The sequence below is a fragment of the Leopardus geoffroyi genome, chromosome B4, assembly GCF_018350155.1.
Source record: "Leopardus geoffroyi isolate Oge1 chromosome B4, O.geoffroyi_Oge1_pat1.0, whole genome shotgun sequence".
Taxonomy (NCBI): Eukaryota; Metazoa; Chordata; class Mammalia; order Carnivora; family Felidae; genus Leopardus; species Leopardus geoffroyi.
The window spans coordinates 63,680,911-63,696,889 of record NC_059341.1 but is presented as its reverse complement, the minus strand read 5'-3'; the positions used below and the strand labels follow the sequence as shown (position 1 = coordinate 63,696,889).

The following is a 15,979-nucleotide window of genomic DNA, read 5'->3' as shown; positions in this document are numbered from 1 at the left end:
TGGAGGGCAGGGAGAGACCGAAGAAAGAGGAAAGCCACTCTAGGCTGGTACTTGACGGTTTTGATAATAGCAAAGAGAACTTACATATGAGACTTGTCTTGGGCCGGAAGCAAGACAAATGGATCCCTGTGCCCATGCTCCAGATCTTAAAAGTTTATAAAGAGGCCCTAACTGGGCTCAGTTACATATGCTCTGTAGATGTTTTTAATACCAGATTGCCAGCTGAAGGCTATGTCCTTGGAGCAACCTTTGGGAGAGGGAAAGGCAAGTGGGAAGCACATTCTAAAGACAGGAGAGGGAGTGAAGAGCCTCTCAGTTCCCTGGGCCCAGCCCAGAGTCACTTCTTTTTGATTATGTTCCCCAATATCCATATGCAGAGCTGCTGGGTGTAAGCATCAAATGTGTTGAAGAGCACAGAATTTGAAACTATGAGTTATAGGCCTTCTGAACCAGATACCGGCAGTATTATCCCTTCCATAAAGCTTGTGTCAGTTCATTATGAAGAAGGTCAAGAAGGATTATTCAGAGAACAAAAGAGACAATTATCCTCTTTGAGAAACTGCCTGGTTCAACAGTGGCAGGATGAAGAAGAGACAAAGGAGTATAGGTAACAGTGGGGGCTGGAGAGTTCTGAGACCAGAGGAGATGAGACTTCAGTGGGGACAGTTTCACACTTCACGGGGACATTAAAATAGCTCTGGCCAGACCAAATTAGATAGCACATGCGCAGTCACTTGTCAAATCCTTCTGCTGTCAGTGAGGCAAAGCAGAAAGAAGTTAGGAGGCAAAGATAAGGTGGATACAAGAAAGAAGTGGGAATCAAGAGGGGTAAAGGGTCAGTCTCTGAAAAGTTAGGCAGACAATGCAATTACTTGCATCAGCTGAGACTAAAGAGAGGAAAGTCATTCTCATTCCAGGTAAGGAGAGGTCCTCTGACTCACGGCTCTCAGGGCACTCCTGGGCCTTTGCAGTCAAATGCAAGCTCGAGTCAAAGTGATAATGGGGCTCCTTGCCTCTATTTCACTCCCTGGGATTTACAGAGAAACGACAGAGCGCCAAGCTATTCAAAAGTTTCCAAGGATTACATGCCCTGGCAGGAAGGTGATCAGAATGTAATGACTCATCCCAGCTTGTTGCCACTCAATAGCATGTCTGTCTTCTTCGTGACAAAGAGAATAAAGTCAGGAAATTTTTTTTTTTTTAGATAAAATTATGAATCTAACAAGGCAGGAGAATAAATCAATTGCAACAAAGAAAAAGTTCAAAAGAGATAAGGCCTTATAATTACTGCCATTAACAACTTAAAAGTCTGCACATCAAATGGCTGCTATTTATGGAGTTAATAGGGGAAGAAAATTGCAGTATGTGCTCAAACTTCTAATATGCCTTCACCATTCTCATCATTAAAAACTACAGATAAAAATGCATATGCTTAATTTTTTAAAATGAAAATACCCTGCTAAATATAGTTCTTATATGAATAGAACATGTGACTAAAAAGTATCAACCGATCTTCCTGTGCGGTTTGTGGCATTCTAATAGGCTTAATTACTGATGTCATCAGTTCTAACAGGCTTAATGACTGGTGTCTTTGATAATTATTATTTGCCGCATTGCTTTCTTGTCAAGCCACAAGTATCTGCCCAAGGACACCGCGCCAAGAAGGAGTAAGAGGGTCTACGAAGGCTGTAAGGAAAGTATAGGTTGGATGGTGCACCTGAAGAGGGTGCAGCATCTGGGGATGAGGAAAACGAGCTTAGGGCAAAGTGTGTGGCTTTTCATTGGTATATTTTCAGCTATGAGACAGCCATGTGATTGTGGTATGTGATAAACACAAGAGCTTTCCTTCTGTGATCGCTTGCCTGAAGCCAAATCACACAGGATACAAGACAGATCTTTGAAAGTCATAATTACACCTAATTCTCATGCTGAATTACCACAAAAAAACAGGTCTCAGCGGGCGTGTATCCACCTGCTGGGAGTCAGCATCATGAGTCTGGATAGTCCTGGAGGTGTCATCCTCACGCACCTCAGATGATCCCAGCGCACTGATCTCAACAAAGAGACCAGCTTCTCTTTCTTTTTCTTTCTCTCTCTCTCTCTCTCTCTTTCTCTTTTTTCCTAAGAAAAAGTCCCAAATCAATATAGCTTTTATTTCATCCTTAAAATATCACAAATCAGTCTTAAAAATTATTTGGCACCTTGCCGTTTCTGTAGCTGGATGGACAACTTATTCATCAGTGTGCTGATGAAACATAGACACCATGCAAAATTTTTCTGAAATCCTTGTTTTTAACTGTTGTGGCTTGCTGAGTCAAAGCAGCTGAGTTGGATACAAGTTCAAGGCCATTTCCTTCATGAATTACCTCCTCTTTCTGGGCTTGAGGTACAGAACAAGCAACACCTGGCCTCATCTGAACCCTGCGGATGTACTTTTCGCCCAAGAAATTTTGGATTTCCGCAAGAGAACCATTCTTCTGAATAACAATGATGATGGGGAAGTAAGCATACACAGACCTCATCTTGTTATGGAAGCCTGGTGTGACACCCTTGACCGTGCTCTATACATGACCACAGGTAGTGCAAACACAAGCCAGTTCTTTTCTCTTTCTGTACCATTTGTCAATCTCTTCTTTTTCTTTCCAAGAAGACTGAGTTCCACATTCATGTGATCCAAGTCCCTATGCAGGTTCCTCTGGGGCGCCTCCCAATAACAGTGCATCCTTTCAGAGTGATGTCGACGTTTTCTGGAACGTCGACAGCCTGATTGCTGAGAATGGTCTTTATTCTCACAGTAGATGCAGCAAAGAGCAACAGGACCAGCTTCTCATTTCTCGTTCCCACCACCTTTCTTTTCCCCTCTGTACTTAACATTTTGTACAAGTCGGCTGTTAGCGACACCTGCGGACCCGGGCAAGGCTCACGGACCACCATAGTCAGGGGCTGCTGCTCACGATAAAGCTAGTGGTTTTAGGGGTGCTCAGAGAGAGGGCCACCCAGGCCTTGAGTCAGCCACCACAAATGCCCACTCAAGAAGCTGCAGGATCCACATGGAGAAGCTGTAAAGAGGTGTAATGAGCCCAGGATTCACAGTATAATGACAGAGATCCACACCTACATGGTCGAACTCAAGTCACTTAAACTCAACAAACCTCAGTGTCCTCATGTAAACTCTAAACGAAAATGCGTCCCTGATGAGGAAGATAGAGTTCTAGCTCTCTTCACCACTCAGGCCTGTCCGTGTCAGTGCATGTAAAGTAGTGTAACAGAGTACAAGCCACACACACACACGTGCTATGCACTTCTATAACACACGTGTGTGACATAGATGTGCTGGACTCCAATGAGAGGCAACAATTAGACACAACTGCTCCGTGAATACTTATGTTGCTGGAAGCCTAGTTAGGTTTGATGTAACTAAATAAATTAGCATGATACATTTTGATCATGTTTTCAGCTTTACTGAAGTATAAGTGACAGATGAAACGTGTATATATTTAAGGTATAATAACCTGAAGTTTTTAAAAAAAAAATTTTTTTTTTCAACGTTTATTTATTTTTGGGACAGAGAGAGACACAGCATGAACGGGGGAGGGGCAGAGAGAGAGGGAGACACAGAATCGGAAACATTGAAGTTTTGATATACAAACACATTGTGAAGTAATCACCACAATCAAGCTGATATACATTTTGATAGTATTTTTTTTTTTTAGAAATAATAGTGGTTATCATAAGTGCTTGGGACTTTCTACTATTATTTCTGAGATAAATAATGCAAGTAGTTTGTATTTATGTTTAAGGACACAACTCTGAAACCAAAATCCTTAAAACTTTTTTTTTTCATATGTCTGAATCTAAGTAAAGAATATTTAGAAATTCATGGTAAGCCATAACAAACTTTTGCAAGTACTTATCTGTGTGAACCAAGAGTTTTCTCAATACTGTGCAGCCAAAATAAAGACTGAAATAAACTGGGTACAGATATAAGTTTGCAGCTAACAGGTATTTTTCAATTCCAAACTTTTTTCTTCACCAAAAAAGCTTTGTGGTTCTTACCAATTGATTTTATAATAAATAAGTGTTAAAACTTTGAGTTTATACATTTGTACTAGCAAAATAAATATTACTTATTACAATGGGGTCCCCTATTAGGTTACATTTGGACAAAAGTTTTAGTACTATATATATATTTTTTTTCAACGTTTATTTATTTTTGGGACAGAGAGAGACAGAGCATGAAGGGGGGAGGGGCAGAGAGAGAGAGGGAGACACAGAATCAGAAACAGGCTCCAGGCTCTGAGCCATCAGCCCAGAGCCTGATGCGGGGTTCGAACTCACGGACCGCGAGATCGTGACCTGGCTGAAGTCGGACGCTTAACCGACTGCGCCACCCAGGCGCCCCTTTAGTACTATATTTTTAATGAAAATTTGAAATCCAGTGTGTTAAGAGAACGTCTCTGTACATTATTCCTGCTACTTGATATAAAAATAGGAAAATAAGAGTTTCTCTAGCTTTGGGATAGGGAAACGAGATCATAAACCAAACACACTCCCAAACACCATGATGTCTGTCTCTCTCACCAGCATCGTGCAGGTCCTCAGAAACCAAATGAGCATAAGAGGAGGTAAGAAGCCATGGGATGGAAATATTCCTCAATACAACACTGGCCCATACTTCTAAAAATCAAGTTCAAGATTCTTTTAATTTGAGAAGAAATGTGGGTCACTAAGAAATAACAAGTTGTAAATATAAGGTCTATTAGCAATTTAACTCTATTCTAACCTAATCACTAAGTAGATAAGAAAAGACTTAACTTCCAGAATGTATATCATGAATTCAACAAATAATGGGCATTCAACAAATAATGATACATGTTTGTTTAATTTAATTTAATTTAATTTTTTAAATATATGAAATTTATTGTCAAATTGATTTCCATACAAGACCCAAAAAGTGCTCATCCCAAAAGATGCCCTCTGCAATACCCATCACCCACCCTCCCCTCCCTCCCACCCCCCCATCAGCCCTCAGTTGATACATGTTTGTGAATAAACACTACACAATTGTTTTAAAATGATGTAGTTATATAATTTTTAATGACATGGGAAGATGTCCAAAATAAATTTTTAAGTGAATAAAAAGATTTTCAAACAGTATTAATACCATGAGAGAGCATGGTCTTTAGGGTCAGGCTCCCAAGTTCAAATCACAATTGTGGCATTTCCTAGCCAAATAAGTTACTATTCCTCTCTGTGCCTCAATTCCACCACGTGTGAAATAGATTAACAGAAACTACCAAATATGGTTGTTTGGAGTTTAATTAAGCCAATGCATCTAACATGATTAGAATATATTAAATGCTCAATAATTTTAGTAATTCTAATTATTTTAGTAAAAATGTATTTTGTACATAGAAAAAGTAAAGAGACATCAAATATTAATAGCAGTTCTCTTTGGTTTTGAGGCTATAAATAATCTTATTTTGGGATGGTTTATCTTCATTTTCTATTTTTTTTTTCATTGAACATTTATCAATTTGGTAAAATTTATGTTTTTAAGTATATTTTTATTTTTTAAATGTATTTAATTATACTGAGAGAGGGAGAGAGAATGAGAGAGAGAGAGAGAGAGAGAGAGGCAGAGAGAGGAGAGAGAATCCCAAGCAGGCTCCACACTCTCAGCGTGGAGCCCAATGCAGGGCTTGAACTCACAAACTGCAAGATCATGACCTAAGCTGAAATCAAGAGTTGGATGCTTAACCTGCTGGGCCAGCCAGGTGCCCCTAAGTTTATTTTTAAAAGATATTTTAAAAATTCCCTCAAGGCTGCAAAAACTTTCTTTTACGTTTAAAGTAGAATTGTTTTCATATTGAGAAATGGGGCTGTTCCCTTCAGTAGAGGCCATACTTATCTTTCTTCCTGTTTTGAAGTGAAGGGCAATCATTCTGTAATTAGAACATTGTAGTTTTGTTCTTTTTACCTGCTATAGTTTCATATATCTTAAAATTATGTTCAGAATATTGGGTAGGTATGCATTTTTCTAGGAGATGTTCCATAGTTTCAAAGAAAAAGTTAAATATCAGTGCATTTAGAAATGCTTCCATTTCTAAAAGTGAGAATTGTACACAGAATAGACAATTGTAATAACATGGCTTATTACTGAATAGATCTGGAAACCTTGGGTTTCATGGTACACCTGGAATATAACAACCACCTGCTGGGAAAGTCTGAAAATGTTACAGAATTCCTGATTATATACATAACTTACAATTTCCAGAAGTTTAAACACTCTGAGCTATAGTCTGACAAATCAGTCCAAATAGAACAGAATAGGGATCCTGTTGACCACTCCATTTTCATTCCTACTGGAATGATTGGAAATAATTATGGTGGATTTGTAATTTGGTGATGACATATGCTAATTCTAAAAACTTTTTTTTTTAACGTTTATTTATTTTTGAGACAGAGAGAGACAGAGCATGAATGGGGGAGGGTCAGAGAGAGGGAGACACAGAATCTGAAACAGGCTCCAGGCTCTGAGCTGTCAGCACAGAGCCTGGTGCGGGGCTCGAACTCACGGGCCACGAGATCATGACCTGAGCCGAAGTCGGCCGCTTAACAGACTGAGCCACCCAGGCACCCTGACATAGGCTAATTCTAAACACTTGACATATCACAACTTATAACCTATAGATTTCAAACATCTCAGACTATAGGATAACAAATCAATTTAATTGGAATAGAAAAGAGAGCTTGCTGTCCACTCCATTTTGTTCCCACTGAAATAAATGGAAGTAATTATATTCCCACTGGAGGCTAAAAAAATGAAATGCTGGGTAGGATCTGCTCTGAAGTGAGGCTTAAAGCAGACTAAGCCATGGTGTGAATAACCCACTGCTGTACCGCCCACCCAGACAAGATAAGGAAAGGTCAGGGGGTTACTGGGGGAAGCAACTCCAACCTCCCATCCCCCATCAGGAAGGCCCATATGTGGTGGGATGGCTCCAGAAATCACAAAAGTCCTGGAGAGAAGTACACGACCCAAGGTCCCTATCCTCAGAGAAGAGAATTTAGGTTCAGTGCCCTTATGGTGTCCAAATTTATATTGTTTTATACTTCTTGAGGTTAAGTCTTCCAGACTAATGTTAAAATCTGGTGATTATGAGAGGAAACATCACTCTCCAAGGCTCTAAGTATGTGGTAAAAGCCTCAGCACAGGGATGCCTGGGTGGCTTAGTCAGTTAAGCATCCAACTCTTGATTTCAGGTCAGGTCATGATCTCACGGTTTATCAGTTTGAGCCCTGCATTGGTTCTGAGCTGACAGCTCTGAGCTGCTTGGGATTCTCTCTCTCTCCCTCTCACTCTGCCTCTCTCCCAGTCACTCTCTCCCTCAAAATAAATAAATAAACTTAAAAAAGTGCTTAGCATAGAGAGGATATTAAAGATAGAACTAAGAACAAATTCTTTGAGGGTATGGTCTTTGTCATATTTCATCTATATACCCAGTACCTAGCACCATGTTTCGCATGAGTACAGAGATGGAAGAATGAATGAATGAATGAGTGAATGAATGAATGAAAGCAATACCGAAGGAATATGTTTGTTCTGAGTAAGCCCCAAAGGGGAAGTTTCCTCTTTGGAGTTACTAAGACAATTGTCTATTCATATGTGGCAAATGGGCTGTACTAGGCCCAGGTCTAGTTTGTGAACTTATTTCGGTTAGCTATTATGTGTAACATGCCAAATGTAAAAGTCAGATTTTATATTTTGAAAAATCTTACTTCTAGCTTCTTGTGAAATATAAAAAGAGCTAGCAACACTGGGCCAGCCTGCATAGATTATCTGGGCATGCATTTAGACAAATGTTCCTGATGTGCCATAATCTCTATAAATCCTTTTGTGTTTCTAACTGAAAGCTGCCATGTATCATTATTCATGCATTAATGTTCTCACAGTAAAGAGAAGAGTGGAATATTTTCAGGGTTTATATTACTATTAAACATGATAAATCAAAACATTGGCCAATAGGACTTTCTCAAGAAGAAAAATGGAAAGAGGCATATTTCCCCTGAAAGAGGAAAGTACTTTTTTCATGTGTTCAATATTGCTTAGAATATATAACCCAATGTTAACCTCACTTCATTCAATTAATGCACCAGCCTAACATTTTGGGTGTTTATACTCAATATACTTGTAACCAAGAGACAATTCAGCTCAGTCAAGAAAGAATTGATATTTAGAAACTAGGATAGGTACTTTGATAACCAAAAGCGTCCAGGCAAAAATCTCAGTGACCACTCACTTGAAATGACATCAAAAAAGCAAAATATCTCAGGTCCCATATCACCCTGAATGCATCTCTATTATAGCACCTAATCAATTTCTAAAACGTAACATGAGTAATAGATGGTGAGTAATTTTTTCAAACTTTGTCTTGTTCATCATCGTATCCTCCATACTCAGCATAGAGTAGGTTCCAAATGAAAGTGTATTTAACGAACGAATAATGACTGTATTGAGTTGGAAGTTGGAAATGATTATTTCTCAACTCTATGGATCTCTAACTCTATTAGGTGTAGTCTCTGTGTCTCATTTAAAAATAGGCCAGGTAGTTGGGTGAAAACATTTTTTTTCTCACTGACAATCTTGACAGCAATTCTTTACAGACTGAGAGCCTTCCGATTGTGGCAAATATGAGTGTAAATAACATTTGTTCCATGTAAAATTCCATCCGCCTCCTCGGAAAACAGCTCAGGGGCACCTGGATAGCTCAATCGGTTGAGCATTCGACTTTTGATTGACTCAGGACATGGTCCCAGGGTTGTGGGATCAAGCCCCTCGTGGGGCTCGGCACTGAGTGTGCGGTTGGCTTAAGAGTCTCTCTTTCTCTACCTCTGCCCCTCTCCCCAGTTTGAGTGCTCTCTCTCTTTCTAAAAGAAAAAAAAAAGAAAAAAAGAAAAGTGCCCAGAAAGGAAGGCATTAGTGAGCTCACTGATGCCAGAGGGCACCATTCCCAGGAGAGAGGGCCATTTGCCAGAAAAGCTCTCAGGAGCCCACAATTTGGAAAACAAGGCAAGTCATGGGAACAGAGAACAAAGAGAAGGGGGAGAAGAGATAGGTACTATCTTCTTCACGCTCTAAGAAACCTAATGCTCTGGGTAAAGTAGATCTTTCTCTTAATTCTGTTTGAAAAATAGCTCAGATTAAAATAAAAAGAAGACTGTAACCCTGGAAGAGAGACCTATACCAGGGAATATAAAAGCAGCTATGCCCAAGGGGATGAGAGAAAAGCAAGGTGGTTTCTTACAGATCCCTTTGTGTGATGAAGGTTAAGAATATTCTCTCCAGAAGAATACGTGTGCTCACATGAACAACATTTTGCTTGCATTTTCAAAGAATTCATAGAGTACCTCTCTCCCAGGGCAAACCCTAAAGCCCAAGTCAAGAAGCCTTGCTTGGAATACTCCAAATGTCTCTTCATTTTAATTAATGTTCTACCCATCCTGATGTTCCTGAGGGTAACAGTCCCTAAATTTTAATTCCAGGCCTTGGAGTGTTTGTAAAAGCCACACCGCTATTCTCATCTGCTTTTACGGACTGTAACAAACTCCCAAAAGCCAAGGAGGTCTTCCTCTGTCCTCCCCTCTTCACTCTTTCCTGATCTTCACCAAGCATCCCAGGAAAACTTCCTCCTTGTGAAGGGAGGAGTTCAACACAACATCAAGTCAGCTTTTCCCAGAGAGTCTGCCCAGAATAAATAACATGCTTCAGTAACACTGCATCTAACTCACTTCTATTTATTTAAGATCACTTGGAGACCATTTCCGAAGGGCCAGTACACTGTAAACACTGCAGATAGTTACTCTTCTAGAACAGGAACTGTGCACATAATCACATGACTCCCCAGAGGCTTCCGGTAAATCCATAATAACACACAGGAAGGACATAATGTGTCCTTGTCTCCCTGAGGAATTTCTTTTTTAAAATTTTTTTTTTCAACGTTTATTTATTTTTGGGACAGAGAGAGACAGAGCATGAACGGGGGAGGGGCAGAGAGAGAGGGAGACACAGAATCGGAAACAGGCTCCAGGCTCTGAGCCATCAGCCCGGAGCCTGACGCGGGGCTCGAACTCACGGACCGCGAGATCGTGACCTGGCTGAAGTCGGACGCTTAACCGACTGCGCCACCCAGGCGCCCCAGGAATTTCTAATCATTCCAATCAATAGGGAAGTCTTCTTTCCATCACAGAGAAGAGGACATATACAAAGTGAGTGGAGTTTTCATGCCTTTTTGGATGATTAGAGAATTTCTGCTCAGGCTGAGGGAGAGAAAATAGCTCAGGGTGGGAGTCAAGATGGTCTAAACTGGATGCAGGCAGGAGTATTACTGGGAAGCTGTGATACAAGATATAAGGAAAGAAGCACTGGGGTGGGCATTCCCAAGAGAGAGCCAAACTCTCTCACTGTTGTCTGGATGTGATGTGATGTGATGTGATGTGATGTTATGTAATGTTATGTTATACCTGTCCTGTCATCCCTTCATTCATTTCAAAAAAACACACTCTGCATGTTCTTTCTTGCTGTGTTTTTCTACGTTATTTTCTATTCTCTTCATGGTCTGGAAGAGTAGGTCAATAGATCCTTACCACCATTTCTTTATACATTTGTTTATTCTTTGCCTCCTTTTCCTAGAATATAAGCTTCCCACAGGCAGAGTCTTCGTTTGTCATCATGTAGGAAATACTTCAAGCTTTTGGAGTGCCTCAGTTCATTATGATGAATATTATTACTCTATGGTCTATAGTATGAGTTGAAAAATATGGCCACAAGAGCTGAAAAAAGAATCCTGGTTAACAAAATGCCACCCGAACAAAAACCACAACCCTTTCAAACAAACAAAAACCCAAAATGAGGCAGAATGCCTACAGTATGAGCTTCAACATTTAAAGAATACCAACCTAGAACGATGTGTATAAAACACTTCTTTGATATTCAATTCGTTAAGCCTGGAGCCGAAGTCTTTCGCAGGTAGGCAATCTCAGCCTAATTTTTTCGAAGAGCAATAAAAATTCTCATGAAAGCCTCTTGCTATTTTAAATAAAGAAGCCTCTTTTCAAAATTAAATCTCTCTCAGTTTTTAACTATCAAAACAAAAAGATGAGCCCTGTGATTAAGTTACCGGAGGATAAATCTAGTAATCACACACATTTCACATGCACACACGGGGCCCCAAACCCTCATTCACCTCTGTTTAATAACAATAAGAAAAGATCATTTCACTTTTGATAGAAGTGCATTATAAACCTTTTCCCCTGGCTGATCCACCTCATGAGGCCGATGGGACTTCGAAGTTTAACTGTCCTCATGGCCTGGCGTGGTGATTAAGAGCACAGAGTTAGCAGTCAGCCTGCCAGGTGAGGGGCAATCCTGGCTCTGACGCTTCTTAGCTACATCAGTGGGCAAGTCATTTAACCTCTCTGTGCCTCAGTTTCCTTATCTGTAACACTGTAGCAATAATAATAATTCTTGCGGCTGTGATGAGGTTTTAATGATGAAATATTTAAAACAGTAAATGCTGTACCTGATAAGCACTACATAAATTAGTGTTGGCTGTTATAACCAGTGGTTCCCAACTTTTGAGCTTGTTATGAAGGAGATATTCCCTGAGCCACACTCCATAAATTTTAACTTGATAGAGCTGGAGGGAGCTCAGAGACCTGTAGGTTTTAGGGCAGGATGCTGAGAGCTAAGTGCAACACTTTCTAGCCAAACCCAGCTCTCTCGGGTAACTCAACATACATCCACTTGCAATTTAAGCTAAAATCCAGTGAAGAAAAAACTGAAATATGTTTCCAGGGTCTCAAATAAAGAGTTCCACAATGCTTTATGGGTGTTTCCACAGCCCAATACCAAAAACAGCAGATTCTCCTGTCTTTCTCTAAAGCTGCTGGTCTTTCTTCTTCTGCATTTCTTGCCATCATCTCAGCTCAACTGCTCAGAAGTGGTTTTCCGTAGTCTTCTTAGATCATTCAACCAATACATAACAACATCTAGTTCTTGTTTGTCCTCTAAGGTGAATCTCGCTGGCCATTAATCATTTTGGTTGCTCTTCTTCTGTATTCCCTCCAGTACCAGAAACAAAGAGGCAAAGCATCAGCACTTCATGCATCGAAAGTACCAAAAGATGTGATTCGCAGGCACCAATGCAAACATACAGCGCACTTCAAACTGAAAGCAAAGTTCATGGTTGTGATTCAAGCTTACTACATGACATTCTTTTTTTTTTCTTCAATATATGAAGTTTATTGTCAAATTGGTTTCCATACAACACCCAGTGCTCATCCCAAAAGGTGCCCTCCTCGATACCCATCACCCACCCTTCCTTCCCTCCCACCACCCATCAACCCTCAGTTTGTTCTCAGTTTTGAAGAGTCTCTTATGCTTTGGCTCTCTCCCACTCCAACCTCTTTTTTTTTTTTTTTTCCTTCCTCTCCCCCATGGGTTTCTGTTAAGTTCCTCAGGATCCACATAAGAGTGAAATAAGCCATACAGAGAAAGACAGATACTACATGACATTCTCACACAGAGGGAGGAAACATGGGGTAAGGGTAAGAGGAGCTGACTGAGAGGGGCCCGTGACCAAGGTCGGGGGTGGTTATTGCCACTATTGTCACCTCAGTATTCAGAGTAACAACTGGTACAAAGAAAGGGTGTGGAAACTGAGGACAAAGAACACTACTAACCACATGTGGACGGTGGCCTGTCCCAGAAGAAAACCCGCAGAAAAAGAAATCAACGACTGTTAAAAAATTAGATTGTATCAATGCCAAGTGTCTTTATAACTGGTTGCTAAGCAGTTAGTTTCAGCAGTAAACTAGTTCTCCTTTGAGGTGTGTGTTTGCTGGAGTCCTGATGAGGAGAGAGGGGCATGTTAATTCCTATGAGGACAGGGTATTTTCAGGTCTTTCATTCCATTTAATCTGACAGAAAACAGTAGTTCATGGCTACCTCTTTTTTTTTTTTTTTTGCCTCAAAAAAAAGTGACAGCTTCTCACAGAAAACTGGGCACCAACACAAATGGAAGGCAGTTTGCTGACAGAGGTGTGTGGAGAGAATCCTTGTGGTTGTGTTTGACCTAAGGAAGTGATCACTATACCCTTACACATTTAGGAAGCTCTTTGCCCCAGCCCCACTACTCTGCTCTAATAAGCTGTCCAGGAGGAGGAAGGTGTGGAAATGTTGAAGTTCCTCCTCTTCCTCAGACAGTCAGAGTGAGTAGGTTTTGGCTGAGAGACACAGATGCAGAGGTGCTCTTGAATCAGAGCCAGACAATAATTAGGACCTCCAAATCCTTGGGATGTGTCCAGGGAACTCCTAGGCTGCCTCCACTTTCTTTTGCAGCACTTTTTTTTCCTGGCAAGAAGCCAGGAAATAAGACCAAAGAGACTTTATTCTTACATTAAAAAAAAGAAAAAGGACAGTCTTGTCTTAAAAATTATCTGGAAAGTTGTTGAACATCCTCCCCCCTCAAATTATTAATTTATCAATGAATTAGTCTACTTAACAATAAACTATTTTGTGTGACAGAGATGGTTCTAGATGTTAGGGGTGGCCCTCATGGAGATTACATGGTAGTGGGGCTGGGGGGTGGGGGGTGGGCAGGGTTAGATTATCTCATGCCAGATAGTGAGGAGTTATCTCATCATATCAACATTGGTTATCTCATGCCTGATACTGATAAGTGCCATTGAAGAAAAAGCAAGGTACGGAGTACAGATGAAGTCAGGGAGGAGTCCTTACTGTCTGAGATAAAATAATCAGGGAAGGGCTCTCTGAGGATGGGAGATTAGAGCAAAGACTGAGTAAGACACATGAATATTTGCAGGAAGAACTTTCCAGGAAGAACAGCACATTTAAAGCCTGAGGTGGCAGCACATGTGGTGTGCATGAGGAACAATGAGGGATCTCGGATGTTGGTTTGGAATAATTGAGTGAGGTAGAGATGAAGTTGGAGAGGTGACCAGAGCTCAGATCCTACAGAATACTTTGGAACAGAAAACACCTAGTGCTTTTAGAAAAACAATGCCAATACTTTGGCATCATCAAACATTCTTTCTTTAAAAATAGGATAACTAGGTCCTCAAAGGAGCCAAGCAAGTGACTCCAGAGGAAGATGAAAAGAATTTATTGATCATAAAAGATTTCTTCATAAGAAACCTCCCACAACTCAGACTCATTTACAACACATACACAACACCCCCATCACCCAATAACATGACCCCTTCTTTACATATCACAGTCCTCCACCCCTGCTGCCCCACACTCAGACTCTAAAGCATGACTTACCAGTCTCCCTTCACTCCAAACTTCTCTGAATAACTAATATAACATGTGTTTTGCAGATAATTTACAACAGTCAGTTTTCAACGTTTTCTCTAAAATGAAAAGTCTAGGGGTGCCTGGGTGGCTCAATCGGTTGAGCGTCTGACTTCAGCTCAGATCATGATCTCGAAGTTCATGAGTTTGAGCCCCGCATTGGGCTCTGTGCTGACAGCTCAGAGCCTGGAGCCTGCTTCAGATTCTGTGTCTCCTTCTCTCTCTGCCCCTTCCCTGCTCATGCTCTGTCTCTGTCTCTCAAAAAAAAAAAAAAAAAAAAAAAAGTTAAAAAAATTGTTAAAAAATGAAAAGTCTAGGGTTAGGTCCCATTTAAATCGAATATTCCATCCTAAAAACCTTTGGATTCCCCTTACGCTTTAAATTATTCACATCATCCACATCAGAAATGAACAGTAATTCCAAATTTCTAAAGGAAAAACTAGTTTGTATGGAATGCCAAGAGGGTCTTGATTTTTAGTTGTGTTGTCAGGTTGGAGGATGGGAGGGCATCTGAGGTTAGAAGGTGATTTGGGGTACACTTCTGTTTCCTGTTGGAGAGAAATTCTCCCTGTCGTTTCAGTACCTCTTGTTACAGTTTTTGTCCTAGACTATCTTCTCAAGAATATTTGAGATAGTGTCTCCCTTTGGAACAGAGACCAGATTTGTTTCCTGAGCTCTGGGAAAAAGGTTGGTAGGGAGGGTGATTGCTAAAAGACTGGGGTTCACTGGTTGTGACACAGACCCACTTTATGTGAAACATCCACTTAGGCCATCTCTATCACCCACATGGGACTCTCCGGGAGGTGGGGGGAAGGGGGACAAGGGGAAGCAACTGAACAAGTGGCTCATACTGACCATTCTGTCTTGAGTAATAGTGATAAACTACTTTTCGTCTGACCCAGGCTGCTTCTGTCTTCTGCTAGCATCTATAAAATGTGGCAAGGTAATTGCTTGCAAGAAGGGTAAAATCTCAGACTCTACAGTTTTTGACGCCTCTGCTTCTCCCCCAAACCCAGGCAGCTGGCAAATCCCAACCACCTCCTCCAGAGATGGACTAGACTTCGAAGAGGTTCACAAAGGCCCCCCATTTGCAAAATTACCCACAAGACGCTAAGAAATTAACCACCCTGAAAACAGCGAACCCCTCACCCTGGCCCCTTCCATAGATGCCTCTGAAGCGGGCTGTACTAGGGCCGGTTCATGTGGTTCACTTGGGCGGAGCGGGGGAGGGGGGTGGGAACCAGGGTGCCTGCAGGTGACTTTAAGGCTCCTTCAGCCCGCCCGCCAGCTCTATCCAGGGAGAACAATCCACCGAGAGCGCTTACACTTGGGGAAACTGTCCCAAATCCCCAGCTCGGGCCTCCGAGCCGCCCCAGAAGCTCAGAAAAGCGGGGCAGAGGACCAGGGAGCATAGTGGCGTGGACAGCCGGGAGAGGAGGGTGGCCTGGAAGGGACGGGCGGGGCAGCAGGAAATAGAAACTCTCCTTAAGCCAGCCTCATTACTTCTCCGTCCACTCGCGAATTTGAGGATGAGGACGCAGAGCGGCCGGTAGGACATGTGGCTGGTGTTCTCGGCCATGCCCTTGCCCCAGAAGTCGTTGG

The 15,979-nt window shown here is 41.4% G+C and overlaps 1 pseudogene; it reads right to left on the bottom strand.

Annotated features, from left to right (window-relative positions):
• Positions 1–2,237: 2,237 nt before the first annotated feature.
• Positions 2,238–2,934, bottom strand: LOC123591806 (annotated as a pseudogene).
• Positions 2,935–15,979: the final 13,045 nt, after the last annotated feature.